The sequence below is a fragment of the Amblyomma maculatum genome, chromosome 10 (genome assembly GCF_055883805.1).
Source record: "Amblyomma maculatum isolate TAMU_Amacu chromosome 10, ASM5588380v1, whole genome shotgun sequence".
NCBI lineage: Eukaryota > Metazoa > Arthropoda > Arachnida > Ixodida > Ixodidae > Amblyomma > Amblyomma maculatum.
The window spans coordinates 180,000,741-180,027,079 of NC_139353.1; positions in this window are offsets into that span (position 1 = coordinate 180,000,741).

Here is a 26,339-nt window from a genome sequence, read left to right on the forward strand (position 1 = left end):
AAGAGGCCACAGTCAGAACTGGGCATAGTCTTACTGATTGCTTTCCGATTGAGAAACGAGTGAAGCAAGGCTGCATACTGTCGCCCTGCCTATTTAACATATATGCAAAGTGCATGATGAGGAAGGCCGGTCTGGAGGAGTCTTCAACTGGAGTGAAGATTGCTGGAAAACGTATCAACAGCCTTAGGTATGCGGATGATACCACTTTAATGGCAGAAAGTGAAGTGGAACTCAAGAGACTTCTGATGCGCGTACAAGAAGAGAGTGAGAAGCTTGGATTTAAACTGAACAATAAAACGACAGAGATCATGGCGTCTTGCCCTATTAAGTCCTGGAGCATCAATGGACAAGAGGTGGAAGCTGTGACAGATTTTCTCTTCTTAGGCTCCAAGATTACCTCGGAAGGAGACTGCAGTCATGAAATTAGGAGACGCCTGCTTCTGGGAAAGAAAGCAATGGTTAGCCTTGACCGCCTAGTAAAGAGCAGAGACATTAGTCAGCCAACCAAGATCCGTATAACTCGGCCTATGGTCTTTCCAGTTGTGATGTATGGATGCGAGAGTCGGACTGTGAAAAACGCTGACCGCTGAAGAATTGACGCGTTTGAATTGTGGTGCTGGCGAAGACTCTTGAGAGTTCCTTGGACTGACAGAAGATCAAATCAGTCGATATTGTCGACCATAAACCCTAACTGCTCATTGGAGGGTCAAATTCTTAAGTTAAAGCTCAGCTACTTTGGTCATCTGATGAGAAGAGAGGAGTCGCTGGAGAAAGATTTGATGTTGGGAAAGGTTAAGGGTCGCCGAAGAAGGGGTAGGCGGCGAACGCGATGGTTAGATGGCATCCTCGAGGCACTGCAGGTGAAGTTATGTGATGTTATGAAGATAGTGAGAGACCGGAAAACGTGGCGTGACATGGTCCATAGGGTCACGAAGCGTCGGACACGATTGAACTGACTGACTGACCCTTGTTCAATTTCAATTTAGCTTGCATGCATCCCATCCCTGCTATTTATCCACCAATCTTCTAAACGTATCTTGCTAATATCTACCGCCGATTCAATTAGGAATAAATTGTTAAATCTATACTCCAGGACCTCGGCTAGAGTGACAATGTACGCATCGACATCTACATGTATACTACCACACTCCAGTATACGACGCTCTATTGCCTCGAGATATCTACCGCACATGCCACAAGCTTCATTAAAGCTTTGGGTTCTAAGACATTCTGATCTAGCTTCAATGAAAATACCGCTTCCTCTTCAGTTGTCACTGAAGGTTTCCTCCCTAATCCGAGTTTTCCATTTCCTTTATATGTTTTGGGTCGGCTTCTTTTCCACTGAATTATTCCGGTCTTTAGCCTGTGTGTTGTTTACCTGTCTTTAACATTGTTTATATCCCCGTCTTGCCTTTTTAAATATTTACTGCTGAGATTTTTGATTCGTTTCCGTCACTGTGAGTCAATCCTCTGTGGGTATAAGTATTTAAATAGTTTAGCTGCCCCTTATTGTCGTTCATTTTTCTGAGGCGTTATTCGCACAATGTTTTATTTTGAGCCTCTCGTGCTTCGAAAGGCTCCCAGCCCATGTCTCACTGTAATGCTTAGTTTGTAGTTTCCCAGTGCGCTCCATGTGCTAGCATTCCCTGAGATCTTTGATTTATTTTTAATCCCGACTAAAGTTCTGTTTTTAAGTGCAGAACCGCGTTCTTGAAGATAAGCCCTTGTACCAATATTTTTTTCCAAATACATTTATGTGCTTGATATTTCTTGTACTCCCCCAATTTCCAGTGCTTCATTATCATAGTATTCCTTCGTCCCTTCGCTGTGGTGTCCTGATCATTTTTTCTAAGTATAGCCCTACCGCGATATGTTTAAATCGTCGCGATCGATTCAAATTTGTTTGTTGTTTTTTTAACCTTGTCATTGGGGCTGTAGAGCAGGGATCGATTATGCACTCCTTGTTTATTTTTGCTCATTGTCGCGAGACGCGGCTTTATCATTTTCTATGTTGCAGAAAATGATTCGAGATGTATCTCGAAAGATTTTAGCCGTGCGAGTGTGTTTCTGCAAAGTTTCAGGATAAGCAAGTCACCATTGGCTGTTTTTTCGCGATCTTGCTTCGCCGCCATTGAATCGAGCGCTGACAAGTGAAACGGGCATCTTTTGTTCGACGGCCACCGAGCACGAATCTTGCTGTCGCCGCCACCGTTTGCTTAGTTAGTTTGCGGACGCCAGTCAGACCAATATAGAGTTTATTCAAACGAAGTTCAAGCCTCCTCATTTTTTACCTACGTTATTGTCACGACTACGTGATATTCTGCCAGTCTTGCCAATATTCTGCCAATCTTGCTATCAATTGGCTAATAGAACAATTTTGTCCGCGTATAATAATCGTAGAACCGTTTATTCTACGTTCCTTCCACCACGAGTATCATTACACCAAGGTTGCTTTCTTGCAGACTCTTTTCTATATTCTTTTTATAAATCATGAACAGCGTGTATAGCGCACATCCTTGGCTTAGTTCGTTGCGTACCTAGTCAGTGGTTGTATTTGTCAACCACTCCCATGCAATCTACACTTTATTATCTCTATATATTTCCTTTAATATTTGAATTGCTGTTTTAAAGATCCTTCAGATTCGACTACGATCCACAGACGTTCCCCATTTACGCTGTTCTAGGCTAGCCTAATATCCAGAAAGGATAAATACAGCCTTCTGTTTTCTGTCCTGGCTATCCATCTGGTTATTACAAAATGCTATCATCAAGGCGCATATCAATTCTGAGCTCCTTCTAAAGTTCTTCCAGCACATTATTACTTCCTATCCCGGCCTGCATTTCTAGTTTCACTGTCTGCATTGCCAGCTTGTACGTAAATTACCATATCGCGATCGGTCTAACTGATTTAATGTTGTTTCCATCTCCTTTTCCTTTACAGATTAAGTTCACTTTATATAGTTGTCAGCTGTCCGGAATTTCTTTATTTGTTATGACTGTTTGAACGTCTTTCACAATAAGTGCAGTGTTTCTTGGGGCAATCCTATCATTATATTCATTGAAATTTTATCCATTCTTATGGCTGCACGCACAGAAATATTTTTTCCGCCTCCATCCAGTTCAGATTTGTAATTTGTAATCTCCTTTTCTTCATGTTGTCTGAGATTGTTTCTTCATTCGGGGTGATTACCCCATCATCGCGTCTATATGACTTGGCAATAGCCGATGTAATACATGCTATAACGTCACCCTCCTCTAGACATTTCCCACGGAGTAATAAATCAGTTCCTGCTCGCTATGATTCATTTTACACGGCTACAAAATTTTTTTGCCGCCTCTTTAGTTGAGTCGCGCTCTTCGGTCATCCAGAGATCAGTGTGCTGTTTTATTTTAGTCAGGCGGAAGCCTTTATTGCCTCATCGTGTTTTTCAGCAAAAGTGTCAAGCTTTTCTGCGGCGACTTTGATTGGTTGAGACGGGATGGCGTCATGTAGGCCTCGACCAATCACAGAGCACCACCATAGTATGCGCGAAGGCTTGCCTTATATGGACATATGCCAATAAACTATCAATTACTAATTACAGACTAATAATTACTTTAATATATAATTACAAATTACTAAATAGTGGCAAATTAATTACCAATTGATTACTATTTACTAATAATGCCTAATTAGTTATTATTTACTAATTCGTAACAGTTGCTAATTAAACATTTTATGACTAGTTAATCCCGCGCACCCAGTAAATTGAACCAGACAGCAGGAAACGTAGAACAACTGCGAAGATACCAGGAGCGCAATCTCGTCGCTGCCAAGCAGAATTCACTGAATAAATGCAATCGCAGAATGTGAAAGAGTAGTCGCTCGCTTTACTCGTAGTAGCATTCATCGCTACATGCGCAACAGTCGCGTAGCAGAATGCAGTACTCAGGCTTTCGCTTTTCATCATTTTAGTCGCCAAAGTGTCCTCGAATTTTCTGCACCAGTATCTGCACTTCAAGTTTCTTTTTGCCGTGTAGATTCCCATTTCCTGCCTGTTTCCTTTTGAAATAGCTGCCCTTTTCTCGCTTCTCTGTGTTCTCTGGAAGTCTGCCGACTTCATTCGACTGCCTGTTTAATTCTACTATTCCGTCATCTTCACGGAGTTCTTCTCCTACCTTTGCATCAATTTGAAAGCTTATTTCTCAAATTTTTGTATGTATGAGTTGTGCTCTCTTTTTATAAGCCCACTCCACCGTGAGTCATTTCTCTATTAGCTCTAGTTGTTTGCCGGTTAAGTCTGCGCTTTTCTTTTTCCCGATTTTTCCTTTCAACCAATTTTCCCATCTGCAGGGTAGTGCGTTTATGGTCACTCCCTGGCTGTTCGCGCCTTCCTGAACTATTTTTATTCTCGTGAGCATATTGCAATTTCCTGGTGACAGCAAGCTGCAATTAATGAGCTTTGTCATTTTCAGTAAATCCCACGCGATCTGGTCTTCGCATTTCCTTTCTCCATTCCCATTACCTAGATCAAACTACTCATAATACAGCCTTAACTACCCGTTGCCGTAGGCGTATCTATTAGATCATAAATGCGTCCATTCATATCTCCCAATAAAAATATATCGGCCCTATCTCTAAACTGTTTAGTATATTCACTGAGACATTTAACTATATCCCATTTTTCTAGTTTACATTTGTTCCCTGTACATAATAGGCCATCCCTAGCCATACTTTTTTACCTGCTATTGATCCTGAAACCCAGACATGTTCTTTACAAGCTGGTTTCACCATTTGCCAAGTGACCCGTTGGTGGATCAGCATACTAGCACCACCCTTCTTCATTCTTCTTCCATTGGACACTTCCCAAACATCGCCTTTGAGAACCGGTAGTTCTTCCAGATCCCAGAGGTGTGTCTCGCACATTGCATATAGACGCCTATTTCACCATCTCTAAACTGCTGTTGTATTTCTTGCCATGTCGTTCTCATTTTGCCCCCTTGAATGTTTATGTAATGGATAGTGAAGTTAAAATTGTTTTTCTTAGCTTTCTTCTAAGATTTCGTTTGGTCGGTTGTTTGGAGTTGTTCGCTAGCTTGACATTTTCTGCTTCACTGCGCCGTCCTACGCTTGGAATTCTCGCGGACACCTTAAAGAAGCCACCGCATGATCTGCCAGATGGCAGCCGAACTCTCAGGGCTCTCCTTTTCCCTGAAATGGGTTCCATCTAGCTGAAATCCCTTGACAGAACCTGTTCTGCATACTTCTCTGCTGATATCAGTTACCTTGAAATTCTTGCTTATCCCTACTAAAGCATGCTTATCCTACGTGTGGCGCCATCTCGTAGCCGCCTCGTCAAATGGTTGATGTTTACCCTTAACTTAAAACTTTAACAGTGGCTCCATGGGGAAGGCTACTTCATTAGAGCAGAAGGGTTTGAAACAGATAGGTTGCAGTTCGCTGCGGTGTTTTTAGTGAAAAAGCGCTTCAAGATCTCAACATCAGTCATAGGCCGTATCACTCTATCGGTCGGCACATGGACTTAAAATGATGTAGGTGAAATGCCCCTGTAGGAGCCACTATATCGATTTTAGTTTTGTGTCACCGATCTAGGCCACGTGCTTATGATGACGCTAAACAGCTTAGTCAATAAGAGCGATGACACAAACTATTAAAGTGCATGATTCTTTGGTCGACGGTAGTGAGAGTATGAATGTTTTTGTATTAAAAACCACAAAATTAAAACAGCAAGCGCTATAAACTAAGCATCTTTGTCCCAGGAGAAAAGAAATAACCAAGCGATTGGTAGTGCGGCTAGCGGAAGCACAGGCCGAATTGGCGAAAGCTGAAGGAGCCGCTATTGCGAGCTCTCATACATCGAAGCCGGCTAAACTGAAGTACCTATTGTCAGCTTTCACAATGGAGTAGGATGAAGGGCTGTTTCTGATCAATTTTGAGCCCTTTTATGAGACACGAGATTCTTCGTTCCACCTGCCCCCCCCCCCCTCTTGACAGTTTTGCATTACGCAGCGGCCCATGTGTGCTTTCCCAGCTTTCTAAAGAGAGGACAGACGAGTATGAGAAAGTAAAGGCAACTTTGGTTAAGAAGCACTGCCACTCAGCCAACGCCTTTAATCAACGGTTCAGGTAAGCAGGGAACAATTCATTTGGGTCTTGTGCGGAGTTTGCTTGCAATGTGAAAGCAAATTTTATCGAATGGCTCAAAGCCACTGAGGTATCTGACGACCGGGATAAAGTTGTTGAAGAAATATGTCGAGAACAGTATAACTTGTCTGGATGAGGAAATACCGGTGTGTATGCCAGACATGTCTGAAAAGAAAAGATTGAAGCGCACCGCTGAGCTCACAGAAGAGTTCCAGGTTAGACGCGATGCAGGTAGAGAAGGCTTTCGGGAAGCCGCGGAGCCCCACAGGGATTTTCTGAAGCGCTCATCACAAAATCAGAAATGCATATCCGCTCCCTGTACAAATAAAGAAACACGCGAGGAGGACAGCAAAAATAGCGCAGCCGTAACAAGCGACGTTGAAAAAAAATAAAGGGAGAATGAACGTGGTAAAGCATTTGAGAAGAGAAAAACGGCGGTTAGTTTCCGCTGTAACGAACATTGGCACATTGCGAGAGGCTGTCCAAGGGAAACGGTGTTTTTGTTTCGCCACATTCCACGCGGAAAACCTGAGCCTTCTGGAATCATACACAAGCGAACTAACTTGGAATCGGGAGCGGTGTCAGATTCTGCACGACTCCGCCGCAGCGGTGGATGTCGTTGACCCTGCACTTGTTTCACCTCCGGATTTCACCGACGACTGCGTGCGAATCAGACAGGTGGAGCGGAGGAACAGCGTTCCTCTGCTGGTCCCGTGCGTCAGAATTGAGGGTTAATTTGAATTACTGCATACAGAGGCGGCTGTGTCGGTTGCCTTGTCATTGCAATTGCCTAGGCGCCCGTGTGCTATGCGATGTCAGTGCACGTTAAGGAACCCCAGGTGGTCGAAATTTCCGGAGTCCTCCACTACGGCGTCTCTCATAGCCTGAGTTGCTTTGGGACGTTAAACCCCACAAACCAAACCAAACCTTACTGTTCAGAGCTTCCGCTGAAGGAGAGTGAATTCATCTACGGGGACCACTCTTTACACGGGCTAAAGCATTCAGAAGCCCGCGAAATGGCGGACCAGTGGAAAGTACCAGTTGATTCTGAGGGGCATGCTTCCTTCGAAAGAAATTCTCGTATAGACTCCGCGAAAGCTGCTTTCGAGAATAAGACACCTGCTTCCCCGCCGAGGGAAGAAAACGCGGAGCAGTCGCGGAACATTCATTTCAAAATAAGGAGGGTGCTCCGTGCGAAAGCAATGCTGACGTAGATGCTGGGACAGAAGCTTTTGAGAACGAGACGCTTTCTGCCCTGTCGAATGAAGAAATCACTGACCAGTCAGCAAGTTCATGTGAAGCTGAAGAGCATGCTCCCTGCGAAAGAAATGCTCTAGACACTGAGACAGCCGTTTCGAAAATGAGACGCATTTACCCTGCTGAATCAATTTAAGGAAAAGGCAAACTAAACATATCTCTCTCGTCAAAGAAATCTGGCGGCCTGCTCTAGAGGACAAGTGTAGGCGAGGATGAGATAGCGGCTGAACAGGCAACCGATGACTCTCTGAGTTCAGAGGCATCCTAGCAATTAAGAAAAGGCGAGAAAGAACGTTGAGCGAGGCGAGCCCGCGTGAGCAACCTACAAGCCAGCGAACAGAACCACACCGCGTTGTTAGGTAAGAAAAGCACAAAGAGGCAGGCTGCGACTACAAAATGCGCACTTAAAATAAGCACTTCAACATAGTAGAGGAGAAACATGTCACCTCTGCCTCACCGGTCATGGTAGTGGTTTTGCTAGGTGGAAGAATTGTTCTGGAGAAAATGTCTTCGCCAGTATTGTAGCACAATTTAGGACTGCTGTTTAGTTCCCTGGCATAGCTCAGGAGAAGGACCTTGCCTTTCCAGGTCGGGGATATTATGCTGACCTCATCACTGGTGTTCTACTTGAGACCATCGACCTGCAGACATCTCCCTTCTATAGGACCGAAGACCAGCCCAGCAAATACAGTCTCTTCGGGGGTTGTCGAGGTGTGACCTCTGTCGAGACCTCTTCGGGTGGCGGAAAAGCTGTTATGATCGAACTTCTACCCGTGGTTCTCGCGTCCCCTGCAGCGGTCGACGACTGAAGCCGGGCGGTGCCGGCGACCGCCTGATGCCCCTTAGAATCCAGGGTGCTGCGCTGCATGGCACTAGCGCACAAAGAAGCTTCGCATAGGGCTTGTATAGTCACGTTGGCCAGACTCCATGGCGCCTCAAATACCACCGGCGCCAATGAGGCGAGGCCTCCTCTCCCCCCGTGCCGCGACAGATCCGCGACGGGAGACTAGTGCGCTCACTATTGAGCCTCTTGGCCCACCGCCAGCTACTGCATCCTAAGTTGACAATACAAATACCAATTACCTTCGGCTTCTATAAAACTAGGCACCGTCGCTTGCCTGGAGAAACTTTTGGGAGCCTCGTTGCGTGCTGTGCTGCTGGCCTGGAGTCGATATGGCGGAGCATCCCTGGCCGTCGCTGTGCGAAGACTGTCGCGAGTAGCCAGTAGATCTCGGCTCCCGTGCCGCGATATTGCTGCGTCTTGTTGCCACGACAGAAAATGGTGTACAAATTCACATTTCGTTCACCTCACAATGTGGGCCCGGAGTCTTGGTACTCGGACCAGTATTGTGACACCGGGCCGACATTGTCTCCATGAGGCATAAGCGGTGAAGTTGTTTCGGCCACAGACCCGCCAGTTGGAAATATCGGGCTTCCACGAATGGGCAGTTACTTTGCCGAACGCCGATAGCTTGATCTCCAATCCCCTCACACGTACATCTTCTCTTTTATAAGAACTCATCACTCTTCACAGTAAGAATAAAAAGCCCTTTTTCTCCTGGGTAAGATGCCTGCTTTTTCTTCCAATCCTTCCTGCTTTCCTTTCTAAGCTATACAATAGCATATATATTGGCCTCAATTAAAAACATATTGGACAAATAATGAGCACGAAAGCATTACTTTGCAATCATTCTTTTCCTCTGGAGCGCGGTTCTTAAACACCCAATCCTGGACCTGATCACCATTACTTAAATTTACTTACAGAACAGGACAGTAAACTAGACGCAACATAGGAGCCACTTCGACAAACGTTCCATTGCATGGGGAATAATACACAAGAAAACGAAAGCCCTTCAACCAACCACACGCCTCCTCAAATGTCACCAGAAACGATATACAGCAGGTGTAGACACGCGATGACGAATAAAATTTCATGTCTCCAGATAAGCAATCTTTTTATAGCACTATGCGGACACTTTCAAAGGCGCCCATTCAAAATCTGAAATAGATAGATAGATAGATAGATAGATAGATAGATAGATAGATAGATAGATAGATAGATAGATAGATAGATAGATAGATAGATAGATAGATAGATAGATAGATAGATAGACAGACAGACAGACAGACAGACAGACAGACAGACAGACAGACAGACAGACAGACAGACAGACAGACAGACAGACAGACAGACAGACAGACAGACAGACAGACAGACAGACAGACAGACAGACAGACAGATAGATAGATAGATAGATAGATAGATAGATAGATAGATAGATAGATAGATAGATAGATAGATAGATAGATAGATAGATAGATAGATAGATAGATAGATAGATAGATAGATAGATAGATAGATAGATAGATAGATAGATAGATAGATAGATAGATAGATAGATAGATAGATAGATAGATAGATAGATAGATAGATAGATAGATAGATAGATAGATAGATAGATAGATAGATAGATAGATAGATAGATAGATAGATAGATAGATAGATAGATAGATAGATAGATAGATAGATAGATAGATAGATAGATAGATAGATAGATAGATAGATAGATAGATAGATAGATAGATAGATAGATAGATAGATAGATAGATAGATAGATAGATAGATAGATAGATAGATAGATAGATAGATAGATAGATAGATAGATAGATAGATAGATAGATAGATAGATAGATAGATAGATAGATAGATAGATAGATAGATAGATAGATAGATAGATAGATAGATAGATAGATAGATAGATAGATAGATAGATAGATAGATAGATAGATAGATAGATAGATATGTTTATTTGAGTGTGCCTCAACAGCCAAGTGGCCTAAAGGAGCGCACACTAGGTCAGATACATCAGAACACTTAATAACATTTAAAACCAGGCATGAAAACAACAATTAGGCAAATATGTCCGTGTCAATAAACTTTTTGTTATACAAGCTTTGTATACGAGTCATTGGACAGTTGGCGTGCAAATCTGGATAAAATGTGTCAGAACATTTTGCAGCCTTTGCATGCGGCACACGAAAATTCAGTGACATCAGTAAGGTCTCACAGTTAATGAAACCACGCACAATGTTTTGCAAAAACTGCATGTCACGTATGAGTCGCCTGTCGCCAAGAGTACGCATTTTGAGGTCTGCCAAGAGAGAATCGTAGTCGTAGAAACGGCGGCGTCCAATATATCTGTCATAAAAGATGCGTATGAACTTACGCTGGACATTTTCAATTTTTGCGCAATAGGTGGCAGATAAGTTATTCCAGGCCACTGACGCGAACTCAAGACGCGGTCTCATAAGGGCACAGTATAGAGTGCGTAGACATTCGTGCCGTTGAAATTTTTTTGTTAGTCTAGAGATAAGACCGATATGTCTCAATGCGCGTAACACAGTTGAATTTACATGCAATCTAAAATCAAGCCTTGAATCAACAACAACACCAAGGTCTCGTACATGGGCCACACGAGAAATATGATCCGCCAAAAGTCTATAATCAAACACAATTGCGTCGCGTTTCCTAGTTAGAGACAAGACGGAAGTCTTCTTAATATTCAACTTTAAGCGATTCAACAAACACCATTTCTCGACGTTGTTAATGTCAGCTTGCAATTGGCGGCAGTCCTCAATATCTTCAATATTACGGAATAATTTGAAATCATCTGCGAAGAGCAAAATTCTAGACAAGGCTGTACAGGACAGGCTGTGGATACTTCGCTGTGAATCAAAATTCAACTTGAACACCACAAGAAGCATCGAATGAAGAGAGCTCAAACATCAGTAGGAAACTTACCCGCCTGCAGCCAATGAAGTAGCCTCCGTTTCTGCTGCCAGAGGGACACACCCCTTTATAGTTGCAGCGGGCGGTAACGAGCGGATCGAGTAGACTTATGACTGAGGTTACCCTGGAAACTGAATTATCAGAGATAGCTGAAGACATTGCTGTAGCTGTAACATACGCCCAGAAGAAGGCGCATTTCGTGGGCTGCTACAGGTAAACTGCCATACGAAATTACAGCAGGGGATTGATTGCCCCGAGGCGGATCGAAAATTAAACCAATCAGAAATCTCGTGAACTGGCATTTCTGGCATTGAATCTGCCTATGCTCTGTCTCGAGGGCTCTACCACCGAGCGGGCGCCAATGAGGGGGCTATATGCGGGGAGTGTACAGTGCACCAAATCCTAGAGCGAAATTCTAGAGCACTATCGTCTGAGTAGGCAGGTGGCTTCTGCGCTAACCCTACTATAAACTGCAGGCAGACCATTGCCGGGCACTGCCTCCCGACTGGGGCACTACCAAGCCCGCTCCTGGTGAGCCATATGCTCCACGGAGAAAGATCAAAATTTTGTATATACTGTTTTTCGAGAGGCTTTCTCGAATACGTCATCTTGAGGGCCCCCTTTTGTCCCAGGCGGGACGTAAATCTGAAGCGACCACACTGGGACACCGTGTTCCGCTGCTTGAACCCTCGGCTCCAGCTAGCCGCCGTCCAGCTTGTCTGGGAAGCCGCCAGTCATTATCGTCTGTCGGCCGGCGTCTAAGGCAAGGCCCCCCGCCACCTGTCCCTAGCGACGGAAGCGGGAGCTCCTTCGTCCGCTCGTCTAAATAAAGCGTCCTCTCGATTTCTGGCTGTGTCACTGAAAGAGCGCTTCAGCAGTTGCCACTCCGCTTACCTATCAGAAAGCTTCCGTGATCTCGCTCGTGACTTTATAACGGTTTCTGTCGGGAAAGCAACACTAAGACAGCAAAAGCAAGACCTCGAGTGGCAGTAGCTACGCCGTGAAGAGGCGTAGCTACGGTTTCCTCATAAAAAATTCTGCCTGCCATGACATTTGAATTCATATTACACCTAAGCCACGGGCAGGAGCTGCCAACTCGGGTCGCTCTTTTCATATGGGAGGGTGATATCAGAATCAGCTTACCAGAACCGTTTGCATTCTCGTTACCCCTACAATACACAGGCCCGTCCATACAGCTTAGTTGAAGCGTAAATTTATATGTGGGCTGGTAATTTACGCTCTCGCGTCCTCCCATTAAAGGATGAACTTAAGTGTCCCAAATAATATGGCACTTTACACGGATAGGGCGTGATAGGGGAATAATGTAACTGGCAAAAGAAGCGTCTGTCGTTGCATTCGAAAATAATTTAGGCTTAACCAGAACGAACCCGCAGTTAATTCTGTTTCTTTAATACCTTGAACTATAAAGATTGATTTTGCACATTCCCTCCTGGCAGTGTCTGAAGCGCAGGGTACAGGTATCTTTATTGGCTTGCGTCTGCAATGATTCAGCGCTTTTTCTAAACCGATGACTCTGAATGACCGCAAGTTTTGCAGTCGGAGCTTGCCTCCTTTCAATACTACTTTAGAAAATCAGGATGTCTTTGTTTTCTGCCCTTGGAAGATAGTGGACACGTAGAAGTAGCATGCTTCCTTAGTCGATAATTAATATGCTAGTATTCCGGCCTGTTTGTCCGCTGTACGAAAGGCCAAAAGAAAGCTTCGTGTCATTTACAACAATCTGGCAATATTCAAAACACGTCGGAACCTTTTGTTGAATTGTTTTTATTTGGTCCACCCTTTTTTCAACTTTGCGACGCCGAAAATATCACACAAACACCTGCCCTGGCGCCAGTCTTCTTGATCTTCGGGCATGTGTCGTCAAATAAAGAATTACAATTGTCAGTTCCTTTACTAGCTTTTTCTTTTTTCTTAACAGCCACACTTCCTCGCATTTATTCAGAGGGCTTCTGATAAAGGCTGCATAAAAGATGATTGCGAAACGCACCCTACTCCAGTCGGTGTAGCATGGTATCAAGGCTATTTTGACTTTCTAGGCACACTGTCTCATAAGCACTTTTTTCGTAGCGGTGGCAGCAATACCACGCGGACAAGAAGATGAGCACTGATTAGATGCAAAACCCTTCTGTGAGCGAGGTGCATACCTCCAGCTCAAATTGTCCTTCTTCATTCTTAAGACCATGTCAAGGAATCTAAGTTTCTCGTTTTCAGTATGTTCGTGAGTCAGCTCAGAGACTACACTGAACCTTTCATTGGATTGCACATCATCGCCGTGATATTGCTGTATTCGGTATAGACTTCATAACCATCAACCTACCAGCCGTGGTAGGTATTGACAGAATGAATCAGCACATGCCGCACCTGACAGGCGGCCTTTATGAGGCGTTAATCGCATTTACCCATTTATGGTACAAGGAAGAAAGACCCGGTGTATAAGGCAAAACCAGTTTAGTTGGCGTGGTTATTATAGGAGAGTACAGGAATGTACCGCCGCAAGAGGTTGCTATTCGCAGAACCATGAGGTCGGCTACGTGACAGGAAAAAGTTATGGAGGAAGGAAGAGTGCAAAACAGAGGGCGAGAATGAGAAACATAGCCATTAGAAATGTCCAGAATATTGATGCGCCAAGAAGCTAACAGGGCAAGTGAATCAGGTTTTGACTACTCCCTCTTTGACAAGAGAAACCGCTTTTCGATGGAGGCGAAAAGCAAGACGCCAGTGTGCTGTGCGATGTCAATGCCCGTTAAAGAACCCTAGGTAGTCGAAATTTCCGGAGTCCTCCACTACGGCGTCTCTCATAGCCTGAGTCGCTTTGGGATGTTAAACCCCACAAACCAAACCAAATCATTTTCTTCACTGAGTTGGTTGCTGCAACGCACATCGTTGGCGCTTGTAGCTAGATTTGTTGCCGTAGTGTAACCGGCCAGCTACCATCGTTTACAGGTAGCTGCAAAGAAAGATTGGAAGCAGCAGGTGGCAGTGGGCAAACAAGAAAACCGCTTTCCACTTCAGAGGAGAATGAAAGGCTATCAAGTTCAGAGACAGGGAGTGTTTCAGAAGATAAGGACATATGGCAAGATTGGAAAACAGAGGTTTGGCGCTATGGTGATGAGTGGGGTTGCTGCGCATAAAGAAGGTTATTATGAGTTTCGAATAATGCAAACTCGGGGACTGGTGCTAGGAGAAGCCGAAAGGTGATTACCGTGAAATCAGAACGTTATGGCAAAACAGGAAAGCGACAATGAGAAAAGAGAAAAACGGGATGGATGCGACTGAAGAATAAGGACGCAGAAGGAACTGGAATTGATCTCAATCCTAAAAGGTAAACGAACGATCGCGCTCACTTTATATCTGCTGATGCGCAAAACGACTCTGTGAAACATCGCGCCGAAGAAAAAGGCCCCACGTATCATTCAACACAAGGTTCACGCCGCACGTTCCTCTGCCGGTATGTGTAATGCTAGCTCCTAAATTATGCCAATCAAAAGCTAAGAAATGTTAATCAGGTGAAGAATGGCTGCGCGTGGGAAAATAAACACTAGGCTTCATATGCGCACATACACGAATGTCTCTCGCAGATTCTTAACCTCTGAATACCAGAAAATCCAAATACCCGAAGACCTCCCTAAAGGTTACTGATCAATAATGAATTTTATTGGTCTCTATTTTTTACCTGGTGCAAAACGTTTAGGAATGGCTGACTGGCGAAGCACTTAAGTGGATGCTGGCATTCCTTGGTGACGTAAGCAATAGCACGCCCAGATCCTTTGCATAAATAATGGCTGAAAAGGATACAGGAGAACAGAGATTAGGCAATTAAATGTACCACTTTGTGCCAAATCCTGCCAAATATTGAGAAATAAAAGCCATGTTACGCCATACCTTGTTCCCTTGCATAATATTGAGAGCTCGAAATAAACAAATATTTGTAACATTGAGAATCTTTCAGAGAGTGTTCATATTGCATTATGATAAATTGTCGGAACGATGTCAATAGATAGGTGGATTTATTGAAAGGAAAAGCAGAGAAGTTGGCCGGAATGATTCAAATCTGGCCTTCTACTCTGCACTGGGGAAGGGGAAGGGGAGGAGAAAGAAGATCATGATGGGCGACGATGTGGAAGAAGGCATATGAAATATATATACAGGCACAGCAGCTTGCCTCACAAGCGCGAATCAAGCTCGCTGGCGCACAAAAAACAGCAAAGAGCACGCACTGCCTGGACACCCTTCCCCTTGTCCTGCCAAGCGCCCAGCAGCTGTTCCTCCTACAAAGGTCTCTTGTCCAAACGTTTCAAGGAAGCGGCGAGCACACTTTTTTCGCCCGCATACACTGGGCACACCAATAATATATGGTCCACAGTCTTCATTACAGTGTAGCCCGTTATGCCTTTTCGTTAACTCGATTATCTGTAGTGTTTTGACATCTGAATTAAAAAAAAGATAAAATCAAAATGCTGCATATGGTTGAATTATAGTAATATGCATTGCGTGGCTAATTGATTCATGCTCGTATACTTATATAAGCGGACAAAGACAACACAACAGATAAGGACAGGACGTGGCGCTAACCGACGATAGGAGCTCATGTTGCGTAACTTGTGGCTCAACAATTATTCAGCCCTTTCCTGAGGACTCTTGCAATATCTTTCAGACTATGAATATAAATGAGAGCCCGGAGTTGCTGTCTACCGCTTTTGACTTTTTTGTTTTCGGTCTCCAACGCTGGGAACACAGGTGGCGCAGATGACAGATTTTTCTGTGGAAACGAACAGTCCCAGTGTTAAAGAAGGTAATCAAACTAGTCGCACACACTCAAGTTATCGCGAAGAGGGTCCTAGCAATGGCCAGAACGTTTGTGCACTGCAAATCTTTGTTAAATATTTTGTACATATTTTCTAATTATAGCCCTCATTTGCTCACCCTTAAGTTATCTTTAAACCTGTGCCCGAAGAAGAAGGCAGCGGAAAAACTCATGTTCACGGGCGTACTCTGACCGGACGAGCATCTAAGAGATCCGAGGTGACAGTGATGTAGCAGTAAGGAATTTACCGCGAAGAGCATCCCGCCCAGTTATGTGGTTGGATTCTTGCCAGTGGCGGTCGTTAACCGCAGAACCAAAGCGCTGACCGCCACCGGGTGGAGGACGGAGGACATCGTCGTAGGAGAATGACGGCAAGGTTGACACAGCAGGTCAGGTACTAGTCTCATTGTTCGCACCTTCCGAAGATTGCATGTACGTTTGAGCCGACCTGGGTTTTGGAGACTAGATACCCGGCATAACCTCTCACCGTAACATGAATCAGTCACACGGTAGCGAAAGTGAGAATCCCTCAAGTTTCAGAAAGATTTCAGTTGCACTATAAGCAAAGAGAAAGAGACAAGCGGAGGAGAGAGAGCGGAGTTATAGTAAACATATTGCCCGAGAGGGACAAACATAACCTCATATTGCCTCAAGAACGGCGACTTGCTATTCTACTTAAGCGTTAGTTGTCTCACATGACGACTTGGGCGACGCGGAAGTCTGCGCCGGTTCTGCTAAACTGAGATATTATTGCCGTTTTGGCCCTTGTCGACTGAGAGCTCACTGACAAGATTAAAACTACCGAATGAGGTTAAGCCCAAATCGTGTCCTCTATAATATGGAGCTGACATCTGTGTCTATCCTACCCGCACCAGCATCGTGATTACGACCGGACTCTCATAGTAGACCAAGTTGGACTGTGGACTGCCGAGTATCACAGACCACGTTTCGCCGCAGCAAACACAGCTCGGATATGTTGGAAACAATTGTCATCTATCTGCATAACTGCGTTCATTTCTATGCAGAAGCGTGAGAAGCTAAAACTTCACTATTTGCTGTGATCAATTGAAGGCGGGCCTCTGTGCGGCCCTAAATACGAACAGAAATGACAATGGCTCCTATACCGGAGTTCGAAGCATTACACAGCGTAAGTTCTGTTTCTTCATGTTGACATCACGCAGGAGGTGCAAGCCCTTAGTAACAGGCTGCTGCAGCTTGGCTTAGGGAATGAGTTGGACGCCACACGCGCAAGTCAGATGGGGAACCTACCTGCCAAGCCAAGGTAGTCGACAAAATTGTGGACACCGGAGCGGTGATAACATTACTGGGCGAGAAGAGTTTACCAAGTGAGCTCCTCAATTCCCACTGTACTATCGACCTCTTCTCAACGCCATGAGAAAGTTCCTGATGAGCTTCCACTTGTGACTTCCACTGCGAGAATCGTTGTCGATTCAACAGCTGAGCAAGGGCGTGCCCTTACCTTCTGCGCTTACGGATGAGCTTTCGTGTAAAGACTGGCTATCGCCCGCTTACTAATGGTATCAATTTAGGGTGTCATGAAAAAGAGAGGATTGCGTATGGGCACTATGGGTCCAGGCTGTCCAAACAGGCAACAATGGTAAGAGTCTTGAATCAGTATACCAGGTGTAGGGCATAGAAACTATATTCCCTGACATACGCCCCATGCAAAGGACCGAAGAAATAAAAAAACATTGACCTAGGAAACTAAATAAATTTAGAACTATGGGAACGAGAACATATATGAAGAAACAAAAGGACGAGCCATTCTGGTATTTACAGCACAGTGCGAACTTTGTCGGCTTTTCGCAGAGCTCAATGCCGGCATCAAAATAGTTGATGGCTTCCTCTCTAACAAAGTCGAGCAGTGGATGAAAGGATCCAGCAGCTGCTTCGGCCAGAGACGCGTCTCAACGCCGTCCTTAACGTCACGCACGCCTTTCTGCGTGGTGACAATCTCGGCTTTGTAACGCCTAGGAAGCATGTCAGTGAAGCGTAATGCGGATAGCATAGCGACAGTCCCAGTTATGCGGCAGAGTTATGTTCTGAACGAAAACGTCAATGTGATTAGCCGAGACAATCGTAGCCATCTACAAGACACCGTTAAACACTGTCCTTAATTTACCTATGCATACGTTGGCCTAACGTTGTCTCCGCCGGCGAAGGCAGCATGCGGCAAGCCCTGACAGTTTATTCAGCAGAAGCAAGAAGCTTCCTTAGACGCCCTTTGTCATCCGCTGGACGCTAGCGCCAATTCCAATATGCTATCAGTTTAACAATAATAATCCCGCGACCTGGCTATCAGACTGCAGGGTGACATATCCATAGCATTCTGTTCTATTTCCTCCCAAAATGACACACCACCGCGGTGGCTCAGTTGTTGCGGCGCTCGACGGTTGAACCCAGGGAAGCGAAATCGAATCTCGGCCGCGGCGGCAGCTTTTCAACGCATCCGTGTAGTGTGTGATATCAGTGCACGTTAAAGAACCCGAGGTTGTCCACATTTCCGGAGCCTCGACAACGGCGTCTTTTACGTAAAGGGCCCCGTGTCGGAGAAAAGCCTGTGTCAGTGTTGTGCCTGTAACGTGAAAATCAGAAGAACGTAAACAAACAGTAATACTTTGGCGCAAACGAACGAAGTCGAAAGCGGTTTCTTCGCAGTGCGAGATGGGCATTTAAACACTCCGCCACAGAACCGAATTCTTCTCTCCCGGTAAAGGTGGACCTAATGTGTACATTGACTGATGACGGTTAGCTATTATTCAGGCGCATCATTAGAAAGAGGCTAAATATGGAAGTTATAGTAAAGCGAATAGCAAATAATATTTTCACTTTTCTTACGTGCAATGTGGCGCTGACTGGAACATTCTTTTCAGCATATTGGGCAGACACAACAGATGCGCAAACCGTGGCCCGATTCAAACTCTCATCCATTCATTCATTAAGGACGTTTAAACGCTATTCCGTGGAACTCCTAAATGCGAGGCTCAGGCCTCCTCCATTTTTTATAGCCTTAGTGACTTTTTAACGTCATCCGCTCTAAACTAAATCAAACAAAATCAAGGTCACATGCTTAAAAAGGCGTTAATGTGCTATTAGCGGCAACAATTAAGTGGCAGTACGCACCATCTCTCGGATCAGGTTCACAGTCTTTTAGTTCTCCAGCTCCGAAATGAGAAACAATTGCGACGATATATATTTCACGAAACATGTTTCGCCCAAAGGAAAGGCTTGCTGAATGATCGAGGCAAAAATGTCACCGGTGCTTCTCGCTATATAAAAACAGATATAAGCGAGCTCTGAGCACGGTTTGCCAAAAGCGATACTCCATGAATGACAAATGAAGATCAAACTAAAAGCTGCTCGTCCAGAGAGAAAGAAGGCTTTTCGCCTAGCCGTGTACACAGGTGCGTGGATCATTTAAAAAAGAGGCATGGGCAAAAAACGTCATCATGGGTACTGTCTTCTCACAAGCAGCTGAAAATATTCCGAGAAAAAAAGAACGGAGAAGCCAAAGCTGTTCTTGGCTCGTCTAACTTCCAGCGAAACACCGATTTCCGCATCCTTGCGCGTATTACAGAGACGCGGGGGGAAGAATTCTTATGATGTAAATCAGCAGAAATGTTTCGAGGTAAATTCACAGTGACATCTGTCATCGGACACTAGTAACTTAGAAGCTTTCTTCGAGTACATTTTTGTGCCTGCAGACGCAGCGGCAACGTTCCAGTTTAACAACACAACACGGCTGAGCAAATTTTCTAAAGCGGTAGACGCATCAATCCGTTATCTTGAAGCTAGAGGTCGCTAGTTATGATTCAGGATTAAACCATTGCTATAAGTTGAAAGTAGCGATACCCTCCTCCTTTCCGGCGTTTTCCTTCTCAAATATCCTCACCCTCCGGCCCCATGCGCTGCACACGGCACGCTTTTCGGGGCAGTGCTCGTTCGCCGTCCGGGAAATGGGCGTAACACGCGCGCCAATCATCAGTTCGCGCTTTTTCCACGCTCTGTTATCGAATAAAATCACGAGTAAGATATGCGACACGCTTGATTGTACCGCAAGCCACATAAATTAGCGTCTCGTACGCGCAATAAAAGTGCAAATTACGAGCGTTTGCCTTATGAACAAAAGCTGCTTGCTCCATACACCTCACATTCCATTTGACTTTTCAATACCGTATGTCTCAACACGGCATAATACATTCAGCATAATACATACTATATATTTGAGCATTCCTGAATATCTTCAGCATACCGTTGCTTAGTTAAACGTAGATTCACATCAAAGTAACTTTAGCGGAAGTAAAGTTTTCGAAGTCGTCAACGAGCGGAGTTTCAGAAATGCGATGGATGCTAGCAACAGGCCGTAACATTTGCTTTGATGGCGGTTCTAATTTTTTTCAATAAGGCTGGGTCTACGTTTTACACGGCGCAGTGCATATGCAGCGGCTTAATTCTCTTCGTAGTTAAGAATGGTCACGGCTGCTTGAAAAGGAATATCAACTTTTTTCTGTTAAGCATGAAACGACTTTAGCTCTCGCTGTCGGCGGCCTGGAAGAGACGGCGAGCCGATACCTAGAGCCAAGGTCACTGCACCGATTTCCTGTCACCAGAGGGAAGTGCAGTCTGCCCCCAGCAATTTGGCCTCCCCGACGACGGACACTGGACCTTGTCCAAATTTTATTCAAATTGGTGTCAACCCTATCTTTAGTATTGCCAATGCTTTTTTTTTCTTTTGCTTTGATTGGACTAAAGAAACGTGACCCAGAACACTTTCTGCTATTTTAGTGACAAAATATGCAAACTGTACAGGTGGTATGTTGATAACTACGAAAGCGGGCGCACGTACAAAATACTCCTACATCAACCCAAGACAAAACAGCATTATTTTCTCTGCACACACTAGACCTCTTGGGTGCACGGCCGACGGCTGCTCTACACTACGAAAAAAGAAATGGCGCCTGTTAACTAGCCATATGTTTAAGCAGGCCCACCTGAAATTGGAAGTCACCACTGAGTTGGCCATACTCAAATTAGGTTATACACACAAATTTAGGTCAGATTCGGACCACTGAAAACTTTGGGGTTTCAGAGAGCCAAATTTCGGTAGTGGCCTTCCTATATTTGAAGGCGACCACTGAATTCCATATGCTCAAATAGGTCGGACACCAATTTTGGTCAAATCGGACGAGATCAAATTTTGGGCTCCACAGGGCTAAATTTTGGGAATGGCCCACCTAGGTTTGGAGGTCACCACTTAATTCGCCATACGCAAATTAGATTGGACACCAATTTTGGTCGCATTGCGACGAGGTCAAAACCAGAGGGCTAAATATTTGGCAATGGCCCACCTAGGTTTGGAGGTCACCACTGAAATAGACATAGGCACATTAGGTTGGACACCAATTTTGGCAACATTCGGATGAGGTTAAATTTAGGATGTTCCTGGGGCTACATTCTGAGGGAGGCCCAATGAAACTTAGACATAACTACTGCATTCGCCATATTCAAATTAGGTTGGACACCAGATTTCGCCAGATTAGAACGAGGTCAAATTTAGAAGGCCTAAAGAGACAGAATTTAGATGTGCGGATATATACTCTCGTGGGCACGTTCTGCGGACGAGTGTTCTACACTCTCCTGCGACATAATCCTATTAATGAGTTAATAATCTCCTTCATTGCACGCGTTATCGTTGAAAAAAAGAGACCTAGGTTCAGAAATTGAAGCGGCTATCTTATGCGCATTGTATCCATCAGCAGTCAGAATTATAGCACGTTGAGCGGAACTATGAAGTGAAAACAATAATGCACATAACGGCGCAAAATGGTCAGTAAATTAACATAGATTGTCAGCTTTGTGATGCGCTTGAAAGAAGTTTCAAGTCGCTTGGAAGAAGCGCTTTGTAAGTCGCAGAGGTGGCAGTCTTCTTCGGGGTGTAGTTCTTGCGGCCGATGCTGTTGAACCACGTTTTTTTAATGATGTCCGTCTTTCCACTCTGAATTGTGAAAACAACGAAGCCTTTTTCACGCCGGCTTGTGCCCTGAAATGCGCTGCAAGTCGGCGTAGCATTGCACTAAAAGAGCGCGAATAGCGCGAAGCGCAAGCGCGGAATGCTAGGGAGCTCGGTCTTAGCAACGGCGGCTGCCTAAAAAATGGCGCCGACTGAAAATGAAAACAGAGAAAAAGTGAACTTTTCGCGCGCTTTTACCGGCGATGTCCCGCGGAGCCAATCACCGTTGAGAAAAGCGCCGATGGCAGGGTGAGAGAACTGCGGGGGTGCGCGGGGCGGTGGCACAGTTCACAGAAAGTCGTTACTTTCATGACCTACGCCCATCGAATGTGTAGCCCTCATTCCTGCTTTCGTGGCCCCCTCCAAACCCTAACGTAAATGTGTTCGGAAGGGGTGAAGCGTCCTCTTTGTTTGCAATGAAAAGGCCGAGGCATTAGTTCTCGCACCACCAGCTGAACCAGCCGAGTTAAATAAGGGCTGTCCTTTGCAAAATATGTATGATCCAATAATACTACTCAATTTTGTTCCCATTTGAGCACTGATTATTTTCAAGCGAAACCAATAAATGCCTCTGCGGTCCAAAAACTCCGCCATGGGTTTTGGGTTTTTGTTCGGAAGATCCCGAGCATGCATCTGCAAGGTTTCGTTGACATGTAGCATGGCCGTGCACTGCTCGATTGTAGAGATGCATGATTTTACGAGAACATGCGGTCACAAATTGTAGAAAAAGTGCGAGCAACTAATCTAACGTAGGAAGGTGAGATCAGAATCGAACTCTTATGTACCTTGGATCATATGCAGCCCTTAGGCCACGCAAGCAAATCATAAGGCTTAGTTAACCGGAGTTTTATATTTATAGCGTTTCGTTTTTCACATACTTTATTCCTTATGCGTCCATGCTGAAGAGGACGTGAGGTACTGGACATGGAAATATTATCGGGAGATAGCCTTAACACAGGTATGAAAACAGAAGTCCCTTTTTTTCTCTAAATAGCATTTCATACTCATTTCAATTGTGAAGCGAATGCAGAATATTGCATAATACTGTTATTACAGGAATTAAACGTCTGGACGGACCTTGATTCGTCCAGTGAAAAGACACTTAATGCTTCTACCTCCATACCTGATCTTCCTCCATTACAGGACCGCAGGAAGTGCGTGACAATATAATACAGGCATAAAACGTATTTGATGCTAACAACAACGTTTTTAGTGAAACCATATGTTTCCCCCGAGGTTGAACTGCGTATAAATAATTGTCGTATTCGAATTGCAAGACATGCAAAACGTCTCAATGAAAATGCTCCGGACCACAATTTCTTGGTATGTGCACCCGATAATAATGCACGACGATGCCATATCGTTCAGAGTGGTGTGTTATGATTCTGCCTAAGTCATTCAATACGAGATATATTCGTGCAAACAACTCAATGTTTGCCAAAGTTTTGCTTTTTGAAAAATGTTGCTTTTCTAGAAGGCTTCCGTGAAGAAATATTGAGAACAATACGCGAAGAAATTGAACTGTTGGTCCTCGTAACACCACTTACCATAATTAGGCACTTGCGCAATTTGAAAAAGGCCTGCAAAAATTCCAGGTAATACTTCACCTGGTAATATGGATACATGACTATTTTCTTGCGATACGAGGGCAGTCTTAATGTCGATGGTGCCAACGTAACACCGATCCTGACTTGGAACATCTTGTTTGCACGTAAATACCTTATTCGTTTCTCTGAGCTGCACGGGGCATAAAGGTGGCAAGTAAAATTAATATAATCCCCACAATATCTTCCTGCGAAGTCTCTCTTAACATTAAGGCCGTTAGAGGCTCCTTTAAACACTTCTTCTCTAAACGCTGCTCCATAGGCAGGTCGGTATCTATCTGTACGAGGAATCAATGCGCGCTTATGTTGTGTTGGTCGTTATGCCGCCTCAGCGACCAAGGCTATCTTAGGGCACACACAAGGTATAATTTGCCTTTGTGCAGGGTAATTTAAATATTTTAGGCTATTATAGCTTGTTTAGGAACAGTTTCATAAACAAATAAATACACAAGAAATATCAACAATTGCATTCGCACTAGGACAAGTGAATGATGGAATCGTATCTGTTTGTTGTATAACTGGGGAAAATGTATTTTCCTTAGTTTTTCGAGCTTTTACACAACCGTAACATGTGTTTTACCACATTAGTATGATTGAGTAGTAAAACAGATAGCAGACGTCATCAGACCACATGGGATGGCCAAGTTAGCAGTAGCTCCGCCCAATGACTAATCAAAAGACGAGATAGGTTTCCAAGTCTCTGGAACCATTGAATACAGAGACACAGTATCCCAGACCGCGCAAACACTTCCGTAGAGCTTCATTCTAGAGAAGCTTTGTATTTGTGTCTGTGCCTTTTTTCAGATAACCTAGTAGCCTAGGCCTGCTCTTCTAATGTGTGTGACAGATAAAATAGTCAGAAAAAGAAGGTCTAGTGGCTATGCGAGATGTAGGGCGCACGTATGCGAAGAAAAATCAGCTAGAGGAGCGTCGACGAGAGCAATTAACGGTGTCAGGTCGCAGATCTGAGTGCGGAGGTTTACCGTCGCCCATACGTTTTTCCAGTTAATATCATTAAGCTTAAGCTCTTGGGCCAGACTCCGTGTGTGTGCAGATTAATTTAGCCAAAAACTGGGGCACACTAAGGGCATGTGTCCATTTCCTGAAGCTCACATGACCTTAGCTAAACGCTCTATTTTGCCACAACTGAAAGCGCGGTCGGTGCTATTAAACGTTTGCCGTTTCTGTGTCTCGACCGCAACTTTATGCAGCAATGGACATAAAAGGGGAGAGTACCATTGCATGCAGAAATGCCTTAAAGTTTCCGCTTCCCATTCCGCGGATATTTGTGGCTGTGTCTCCATGCACGCCTTAAGAAATAATCGAAATTCAGACACGCGTATTGAGTCTAAAGTCCTGAAGGGCTCGAAACCTGCCCCCTTAAGCTACAAAACGGGAAGTGTGTATAATTCTTTAACGCGCTCTGCAGTCGCCGAAACGCATTTGTTCATGCTTCTAGAATGATTTCCCTGTGAGAACAAAGGAGTCGCTTAATAGCATTTCAATAATTGAGGACTTCTTACAGAAACAACATAAACTACCAGTCCACACATAAAGCTCCGCTTCAACCAAACCGCATACACGTGTCTGCGCGGCCTAGGAGTAGCGCTGCTGTTTTGATATCACTTTTCCACATGAAAGTAGAAGCCCCAGTTGGCAGGTCTTGCCAAATGTAACAAGTTGAAATCCTATGTATAACAACTGTGAGGGAAAGTCATCTTTATATATGTACCTGCAACTGCCTGCCAGTGCTACGGTATCTTTGTTTCTCCGGTCCTGGCGCTATCGTTTTTAGCGAAAACGCACAGGCATTGCGCTGGCAGGCGCGAATTGATGGCTGACATCACCGTGCACTGATTGGAAATGAGGTTGTCCGCCACTATGTTCGGCAGAAGCTGTCAACACGATTCTCCCTTTCTTATTCCGGGAGGATGATATAAGAATCAGCCGGCCGGGACCCTTGTATTCACTAAGTCTCTAGACCATGTAGGCACGTTCGTGAGGCTGTATTAAATTCTCTTAAAGGGGAACATTAAGTGTCCCCCATAATGTTTGGCAACAATGTCCACAATGGATTTTCCTGAAAACGTGGAACCGAGGAAAGGACGAATAGTACTCTGAGCCCCAAACACAAGACGGATGCTACATGCGACGCGATGGAACAATTCCACTCCATCGCCAAAATAAGAAGATTTTAAAGGAATATACCAAGAAAAACTTGAGGGCGAGTTGAATCCCCCCGCAATTAGCTCTACAACGAAGCAGCACAGTAACTAATCTTCTCAAGCGAAACAGCGATATTTAAAGTGTCCTGGAAAGCTGTAAGTGAGAGCTGTGTAGAGAGGATTATATTATGATGTGCGCCGCAGTAAGCGGAAGGGTTGTTTCTTCTAAGCCACTAACAAAACATTGGCATTGGCTTACCTAAGGTTAAGCCTGGGTATACGTAGCGAAAAGCGAGGTGAAATCAAACGTTCCGCCTCATCGTTTAACACTGGTAAACCGGGAGGCATGAGTGCATAGCGATACGGATCGGTAACACTATAGAGATGAGTTTTTTGCCTCACTAGAGATGCCATACACGCCTCGAACACCCTAGCCACGGTTCGACTCAACTTCGACGGATGTTTACCCATTTTAGCCTTTGGTACTTTGAAATTGCGCGCCAATTCCTTCATATGCCCTAT